Raw genomic sequence first — 9,743 nt, 5'->3', positions numbered from 1 at the left:
TTAATTTTTCAGTTATTTGTTTATTTATTTTTAATTTCTGTTTTTGTTTTTGTTTCAGTTTCACTTTTTATTTTCGTTTTTACTTTTATAAAGTTATGCAAGTCAAAGAAACTAGGAGAATCTCAAGACAAATGCTATCCAGACCCCTCAAAGCCAAAAGACAAGCGAAGCCCAAACCAAAGGACCAAAATCTGGCCCAGCCAAATTTTGCCTTGTGGCGCCCGCCATAGGACCTGTGGCGCCCGCCACAGCGTCTGTAAATGGTCGGGGCAGACCATTTGTCTTCACCATTTTTGCAACTTACAACCTCCAAAACTCATTTTTTCACCTTGGAAAAAAGCCCTTGAACCAACAAAAAGCTCATACTTTTCTAACCATCATACCACACAAATCATTAATCCACTTTCCATTTTCGATTTCATCCGCCGGATTTTGTAAAAATCCAACCTTTTCACCAACCACTTCATCTTCTTCATCCACTTTTCAAGAGCATTCAAATGGAGTTCAACGGATTCATCCTTCGAGGAGGGAAACCGGGGGAGAGACAAAGAAAAACCATTGAACAGTTGCTAAATCGGGAAATTCTCCCGACAAGGTATGTTGACGAAAATTGTCTCTATACTTTAGGCATCTACCATAGCATTTTCCATTTATTAGACAACTTAGGTTTGCATAATTTCTTTATCAACAAAGAACCCACCTATGAGCGGCTGACAATCGAATTTTTAAGTTCCTTAATTTATATTGTCAGCCCTAACACTGCTAGCACAGTCGGTACTGTCAAATTTAGAATGTTTGCTGTTGAATACCAATTCAGTACCGACGAACTAGCCAGCTTGTTAGGGAACCCTCATGGGGAAGGTGTTATTTGTGAGGCCCCTTTGGATTCCGAATGGTCTGTTGAGGTATTTTCCTTCTGGGAGCGTTTATCAAACACTTCCATAAACTCTTTTGAAGGAGTTCTTGCCTCAACTATCCATAACCCGTCCATCAGAGTTTTTAGATATCTGTTGGCATGCACTATTTTTGGCCAGGAGAATCCAAATAAGGTTAACGCTAGAGAGCTTCTATATTTGCAAGGAAGCCTCACAAATAGGAGAAATTCGATTTCGTTCATGCTCGCCCATATGATTTTAACTCTGAATAAGGCGGGACCGATTTCTTTTGGTGGATTGATTACGTCTATTGCTCGGGCACTTAACCTGAACAATGAGATGGCTACCCTAGACCCCTTACCTCCTCGCACAATTAACTTAAAATTTCTAAGAGACATGAAATTGTGCCGTTCAAGGAGAGAAGGAGGTTATACACTTATGATTCATGATATGGCCATCCCATCTATTATTCTACCTTGCACTAGACGTACAAATATACATGATGAGAGGAATTGGACCTACGATTTAGATGCTCCACCTGTTTTGGGTCCTCTTCCTCCTAACATTCCTGATGAGGCGGGACCAGACACTGATGATGAATATGATCGGAGAGAGAGATCTCCCGTACCACATGTATCGCCCCATAATCCTTCACCACCACACACCGCACCATCTTCTTCTTCTGCAGGTACCACTCCTGGCATCTATATTACAAAGGAGATGTGGCGTGACCACCTGGCTAGAGAGCAAAGGCGTGACGACCTACTCTCTACCCTCCAGCAACAAATGAAGGATAATATGAACTTCATGCAAGAATCACAGCGGAGGACAGACAGGTCTTACGACACTGTTCTACAGTCTCTGCAAGTGATCACAGACTCACAAGCCCGTCAACAACAATATCACCAGAGACACATGGCACTAATTGAAGCCACTCAAGGTTCCATTGTAGGTAACCTTCGAGAGGTGAGGACCTCTCAGGATGCCCTGCAGACGAGGATGGATCAGAGAGACCGTCGTCGTACCCGATTCCGTCGTCCACCTCAGGATGGCGAGGGCACTAGTGGCCAGCAATAGGTTGCCAGGTAACCCTTCCTTATCTTATTTCGAAACATTACGATTTAAGTGTTGGAGGAGCATTTATCGTTTTCCTTTTATCTTCGTTTTTATTTGCTGTTTTTAGATTGTTTAATTTCCCTTTTAGTTGTTTATTTTGTCTTTTTAGTATAATGCATGAGTCTGACGAGTCACCAAATATAGTAGATCCTTAGTACAATCCTACCTCCTCATACCTTTAGCCCCACCAAAATTTTTTTGCAAAAGAAAATAGTGTTATTTCGAAAGTTTTCAGGTTTTAAGGACATGTTTTGAGTAAGGATGCGGTGACTTGGGAGAACTTTGCGAAACATCAGTATCTGTTTTAGCACCATAAACTTCGTAAATATAGGAATCATTCCCGAAACCCCATATACCATGGCCTTAATCGTCATTTCCGTATAAGTCCTTAGTAGTTTATCTCAGCAGTCAGCTCCGGCCTACGCATCCTCTACGTAGGGGACCGATGCAAATAAGTGAATAATCCAAAAAAACAAAAAAATAAAAGAAAGCAAAAAGACAACTCCGGTATAGGTTACCCTCACAAAGTCATTTAAACCAAAGAATTGTAAAAAAATTGCTACAAAAAGAAAAAGAAAAAGAAAAACTTACCCACTGCTAGTTGGTTCAGAGGTATCTGGCACTGAACTCGGTAGGGCGGATTACGATCCGACCCCCCACAACTACAGTTGGGTCCAATAAAAGGGTTTACACATATTTATGTGCCAGAAATCCCAAGCTCTGATCATAATCCCTAACAGGCCACTCTACTATGAAGCATGTAAGGATAATGGGCTTAATGTCATTGTGCCTGAATGAAAAGGACACAAAAGAGATGAAGAGGCAGGCCTAGGTATTGTGGGATAATATGGGTTGGTTAATATAGGAATGAAGTTTATGTCCGTATTTGCGGATTAGTGTCATCATAATACCCTTAGTTCACTCAGTTAGTACATATCACTGCATCCCGACTTGAACTTAGAATTTCTACCTGAAGCACTCGTTTACATAAATTTTCTTTTATGAGCTTTTCAATGTTTTGCTTGAGGACAAGCAAAGGTTTAAGTGTGGGAGAGTTTAATAACACTGAAATTTATGTATTTTCGACTCCGATTTCACATGCATTCTAGTCCTTTTATTGTCATTTTGTTGTGTTATTACTGTGTTTTCCTTTGTTTTCAGGTTTTTACTTTAATCGGAGCCCCGATCGAGAAAAGGAGTGAAAAAGAGCTAAAAACCCTAAAATTCAGCATTTTGTGCTTATGGCCTACCCCATGGCAGGCGCCACAGACCAAGCCATGACGTGTCCAAGTCCAACTTCCTCAACTCCCACGTTTCCCCACTACATCCACTAAGGCGCCCCACTTTGTGCTTGTGGCGGGCGCCATAGCCTTGTGGCGGGCGCCATAGCCTTGTGGCGGGCGCCACAAGAAGGAAACAGTTTCCTCTATTTTCAAGTTGAAGGGCATCCAATTCAATTCCACTTTTTTTATTTGCTTATAAATAGAAACGCGAATTCAGTTTTACAATCATCCAAACTTAGAGCAGAGGCAAACTCAGAAGCAACTTTGTTTCACTTAGGCATATATTCAGTATTTTATAATGGTAATCGCTTCGCATTGGAGTGTTACCACAATTGTGTCATCAAGTCTGTGATAGAGTCTGTAATCGAGTTTGGAGCACTTTGGAAGGAAGTTAATCCTGCCGCCATTTTCTTTTCCGCATTGAAATTTACTCAGCCCTCCGATTGGAGCAGGTTTTTATTACTCGCCTTTACTTTATTTATTTCCCGCATTCGCCTTTACTTTATTTATTTCCCGCACTCGCATTTACTTTATTTATTTCCCACACTCGCTTTTATTTTATTTATTTCCCGTACTCGCTTTACTTTTATTTATTTCCTCGCACTCGCTTTTACTTTATTTATTTCCTTGCACTCGCTTTACTTTTATTTATTTCCTCGCACTCGCTTTAAATTATTTACTTTCCGCACTCGCACTACTTTTATTTACTTTCCGCACTCGCACTACTTTTATTTACTTTCCGCACTCGCACTACTTTTATTTATTTTAGTGCACTTTTACTTTACCATGTCTAGCTAAATTTATAAGGCTAGAATGTAAGGATCGTAATTAAACCAGTAATCCGTACAATTGTTCGTAGAAACACTTAAAGGGCTATTTTAACTTTCAACTTAAGTTTTCCCGCACTTCAATTCTGTTGGGTAAGATCGAAAGCCGTCCAACGTCTTTATAAACTTAATTGTTTTTAACTATTTCAAAAACAGCAAAAGCGTTTTGTTTAGTTCATTAGGAGTTTTTAACATTAAGAAGAAAAGAGATTTTAAAACTATTTTTGGACGCGTTTATAAGTTTAGAGTCTGGTTCGTAAGAACCTTTTTTGGTTAAGAAGTCCAGGTTATAATACTTTTCAACTTAGTCAAGATACTATATTTCTTAAAAATAGGTTTACTACTCTAACGCAATGCGCGCCTTTTTATAAGTGACAATAAGAGGGTTTGATTAGGGAGTACAACTCGGTTCTGAATACGCGAAAGCGACAGTTCCTGTTAAATTAGTTCTTTTCAAAGTAGGAAACATTGCCCATAAGTAGTTCTATTAGCAAGTACTTGGATTATCAACTAATTACGTGAATTACATTCGACCCTGTCTTTATTAATTATATTCTATTTCAATACTTTACTTTTCATTGCACACTACAAAAACACCTATTTTGATTGCCTTTGATAAACACCATAACAACAGATAACGATAGATTGACACTTGGTCTCTGTGGATTCGATAATCTTTTATATTACTCTAACGCGTTCGTATACTTGCGAAAAGCACGCATCAGATCCCTACAAAGCTTATCCATTTACCTTGGGCATAGCAAAGTGTCGCAACGCGAAAAACAACCGGCGGAAAAAAACATGTTTACAGAGCCGCCACCGACGCTATTCATCCTATGACGGAAAGGAAGCGCAGGACTAACCTAAGAAAGGGAAAAGGAACGGTCTTACGAACAGAGATTACAAGGTATGGGAGTCGGTTACGCAAGGGGAAGGTATTATCACCCCTCACGTCCGTCGTACTCGACGGGATCCACGCTCAAAAGAATAGGAAAAGGTTGCCAATAAACTGCTCAAAGAGAATGCACACACACTGGAATAATAAAACAGGTGGAAGAAGATGGAGGAAGTGGACTCGGCAGGATGTCGCATCCTGGGCTTATGTAGTTTGTCAGAAACAAACATCAGAGTCAATGTAGTTCAGGGAAATGGGAAACATGCTCGCTAGGACATCGCATCCATTGCCTACGTATCTTCTCTATCCAGAGTAAGAATCGGAGCACTCGTAGCTCGGCTAACGCACACCGAAACAAAACACCGAAAAGAGACGCTGAGACGTCAAAAGAAACCCAACAAGGAAACAGAATGCCAATAGATGGACTTATATCTAACTCCTCAAAACAAACAGGAAACAAAATGCCAATACATGGACTTATGTGACACCCCGATAATAATATGGTAATTATTTAAGTTAAGTTAATAATATATTTATTAATTTAATTAGATAATTGGATTATTATTATTATTATTTTGGAATTATTGAATTATTATTATTATTGGAATAATAATTATTTGAAAATATATATAAGCTGGAATAAGTAAAAAGAGTTCATTTTGGAAAATAAGGTTTTCACGTGAAACTCAGAGAAGCGGCTGAAAGAGGCAGAGCAAGAGGAAGAGCTAGAGAGCAAGGGTTGGAGAACGGAGAAGCTTGAAAGCTCAAAGTTGCCGGATTAACTCAGGTAAGGGGGGTTTATCGTCGTTTAATGGGTATTATGGGTTAGCATGTAATGGATAGTGATAAACCGTTGAATTGACCCTAATTGGGATTGTTGAATGCTGAAAATTGTGATGGATATGTTGTGTAAAAACTGGAATTGAACCTGTAATTGAGTGTGTTGTAATTTCCCTAACGTATAGCTTTTTACGGAATTGGAATCGGAGGTCCGGAAGTCCTCCAACGGCGGAAAATGCGGAGAATTCTGCATTCTGCTTTGTGTTAGCGCAGGAACTGCTGTTTTGTCTGCGTTAACCGGTTAACCCAGGGTGTTAACCGGTTAACACTGTTGCGAATTGTGAAATTAGTGCTGTTTTGCCTGCGTTAACCGGTTAACCCAGGGTGTTAACCGGTTAACACTGTTGCGTTTTGCCAGAAAGTGTGTTTATGCTGCGTTAACCGGTTAACCCAGGGCGTTAACCGGTTAACACTGTTGAAAAGTGAGAAAATTGACATTTTAATGTTGTGTACATAATTGATGTTTGGCCTATGGTAGCGTATGATGTGATAGGGATTAATTCCCGCTATTTTGAGCAGTATAGGTATTAGTAGAGTGTGCTAATACTGTGGTTAATTATTTAACATGATATGATGTTTTGATACATGTTTTGATGATGTTGATAGTATGCATAATGTTGTGAATGTACATGTTATGTATGCAATTGTGAATGGACTGTTGTATGGCTTAGAGTGTGAGCATATGTCCATTGTGGATTTTGTTGTTGATGTTGCATTGCTAGATGATTAGCATGCATATTGTGGCCTTTAGGGTGGTAGCTAATTCCCATGGTGAGGAATTAGTGAGTTAGTCATTTTGGGACTGTTGTTGATGTTTGCATGCTAGGTGATTAGCGTGCATAGCATGGCCCATTTGGGGTGGTAGCTAATTCCCATGGTGAGGAATTAGTTAGTGAGTCACTAGGTCTCAAATGAGTGGGACTAGTGGGCTTGGTAGCCGTGCCTGGATTTGGACGGTGAGGTGAACTATATGTTCACAAAGAGTCGGTACCGCATGCATGGAGTCTCATTGCATAATTGATATATGGCGTATAATATGAATGGATGTATTCCAGTATTATATGTGTGTTGTGCGTTGTGTGTTGTGTGTTGTGTTGATGTTGAGTATGATTGAGTTGACATTGCTGTTACTGAATGTGTAATCTGATTTGGGTGATGAAATGTGTTATTTACTTAGCATTACATGATGTTTTATAATGCTTATTATATCGATTGAGGAACTCACCCTTACAACTATTTTTCAGGTAACGAGCAATGAGTTGAGTAGAAGCTAATGCTTGGAGTCTAGTGTAGTCTCCTTAGTGGGTCGTGCTCTGATAGATGTAACATCGGGATGGGATGTTTTTATTTTGTTGAATAATTTCACATGTAATATGTTACATGTTTTACATGATTGATGAGATTTCTATCCGCTGCGGTTTATGCAAATGTTTATGTTTGGATTAATAAAAGAGCATGACAGTTATTGTGTTGAACTGTGTGACACCCTTGATTGCATATTACTCTGATTGACGTATTGTTATTTTAATTAAATAATTGGGGTATTTAGAAGGGTGTTACATTAGTGGTATCAGAGCATAGTCGGTCGAGTCGAGTCGTAATTATTTTGTTTCCCCTGTACGGGATAGGTGTTGTGTAACCCTATCAGTACTTATTGTTTTAGCTTGTTGGGTTTTCAGAATAGAGATGGCGGGAAGAGGTAGAGACGATGCTGCGATTGCTGAGGCTCTGGGCATGCTAGCTGGAGTACTTGGAGGGAATCCGAATGTGATGGGAATGGGAGCTGCTCGTCAACTGAGTGAGTTCCAGAAGAACAATCCTCCAATGTTCAAGGGAGCATACGATCCAGATGGCGCTCAGAAGTGGTTGAAGGAGATCGAGAGAATCTTCCGAGTGACTGAGTGTGCCGATAACCAGAAGGTCAGGTTCGGTACGCATATGCTGTCAGAAGAGGCTGATGATTGGTGGGTTGCTACCCGCACTGAGTTGGAAACCGCTGGGAATGCTGAGATCACTTGGGCTGTGTTCAGAGAGAGATTCCTGAGGAAGTACTTTCCAGAGGATGTCAGAGGAAAGAAAGAGATAGAGTTCTTAGAATTGAAGCAGGGTAACAGGTCTGTTACGGAGTATGCTGCTAAGTTCACAGAGCTGTCAAAGTATTACACTCCCTATAATGAGGCTGCTGGAGAATTTTCGAAATGTGTGAAGTTTGAGAACGGGTTACGTCCTGAGATCAAGCAGGCTATTGGATACCAACGGATCAGAGTGTTTTCTGACTTGGTTGACTGTTGCAGGATTTTTGAACAGGATTCCAAAGCCAGAGCAGAGAGCTATCAGTAAAGGGTTGATAGGAAAGGCAAGAATCAGAATGATCGTGGAAAACCGTATGCAGCTGGCAAAGGTTTCCAGAGTCAGAGTGGGATGAAGAGGCCTAGTGGGGGAGACTCTAGTGCTCCTGCTAAGTGTTACAGATGTGGTCAGGCTGGACATCGTGTCCATGAGTGTACCAGTGCTGAGAAGAAATGTTTCAAGTGTGGCAAGGGTGGTCATTTGGCTGCAGAGTGTCGGTCGAAGACTGTGACTTGCTTCAACTGTGGAGAGGTGGGTCATATTAGTCCACAGTGTCCTAAGCCAAAGAGAGAGAATCAGTCGGGAGGCAAGGTCTTTGCTTTATAGGGTTCTGAGACTTTTGCAGATGATCGTTTGATCCGAGGTACGTGTTATATTAATGGCTTTCCTCTTGTAGCTATTATTGACACCGGTGCTACTCATTCCTTTATATCTTTGGATTGTGCTGTGAAACTTAAGTTAGAGATATCTGAGATGCATGGTAGTATGGTGATTGATACTCCTGCAAAGGGTTCAGTGACTACTACTTCAGTTTGTTTAAATTGTCCTTTGAGTATTTTTGGTAGAGACTTTGGGATGGACCTCGTGTGTCTTCCATTAGTGCAGATTGATGTTATCTTGGGTATGAACTGGTTGGTGTTTAACCGAGTTTCTATCAATTGTTTTGATAAGACTGTGATATTTCCTGAGGTTGAGGAAGGAAAGGACTTGTTTCTATCAGCGAGACAAGTGGATGAGGCAGTAGCAGATGGGGCAGAGTTGTTTATGCTGTTAGCGACTTTGGAGGCTAAAGATAAACTGGTGATTTGTGATCTAGCCGTGGTGTGTGATTTTCCTGATGTGTTTCCTGAAGAAGTGAATGAATTGCCACCAGAGCGTGAAGTTGAGTTCTCGATTGATTTGGTACCTGGTACTAGACCGATATCGATGGCTCCGTACCGTATGTCTGCTGTTGAGTTAACTGAATTGAAGAGTCAGTTGGAAGATTTGTTGGATAAGAAATTTATTCGTCTGAGTGTGTCACCGTGGGGTGCACCAGTGTTATTGGTTAAGAAGAAAGAAGGTACTATGAGGTTGTGTGTGGACTACAGGCAACTGAATAAAGTGACGATCAAGAATCGGTATCCTTTGCCGAGGATTGATGATTTGATGGATCAGTTGGTTGGTGCGAGTGTGTTCAGCAAGATAGATTTGAGATCGGGATATCATCAGATACGTGTGAAAACTGAGGATATTCAGAAGACCGCTTTCAGAACAAGGTATGGACATTATGAGTATTCTGTAATGCCTTTTGGTGTGACTAATGCGCCTGGAGTATTCATGGAGTATATGAATAGGATTTTCCATCCGTACCTAGACAAGTTTGTTGTGGTGTTTATTGATGACATTTTGGTGTATTCGAAATCTGAAGAAGAGCATGTTGAGCATTTGAGAGTGGTTTTAGAAGTTCTACGAGAAAAGAAGTTATTTGCTAAACTATCCAAGTGTGAATTTTGGTTAGAGGAGGTTAGTTTTCTTGGTCATGTGTGTAACACCTCAAAATTTGCCCTCCTCTCTT

The sequence above is a fragment of the Lathyrus oleraceus genome, chromosome 4 (genome assembly GCF_024323335.1).
Source record: "Lathyrus oleraceus cultivar Zhongwan6 chromosome 4, CAAS_Psat_ZW6_1.0, whole genome shotgun sequence".
NCBI classification, from domain to species: domain Eukaryota; kingdom Viridiplantae; phylum Streptophyta; class Magnoliopsida; order Fabales; family Fabaceae; genus Lathyrus; species Lathyrus oleraceus.
Note: the sequence above shows the minus strand (reverse complement) of the source record.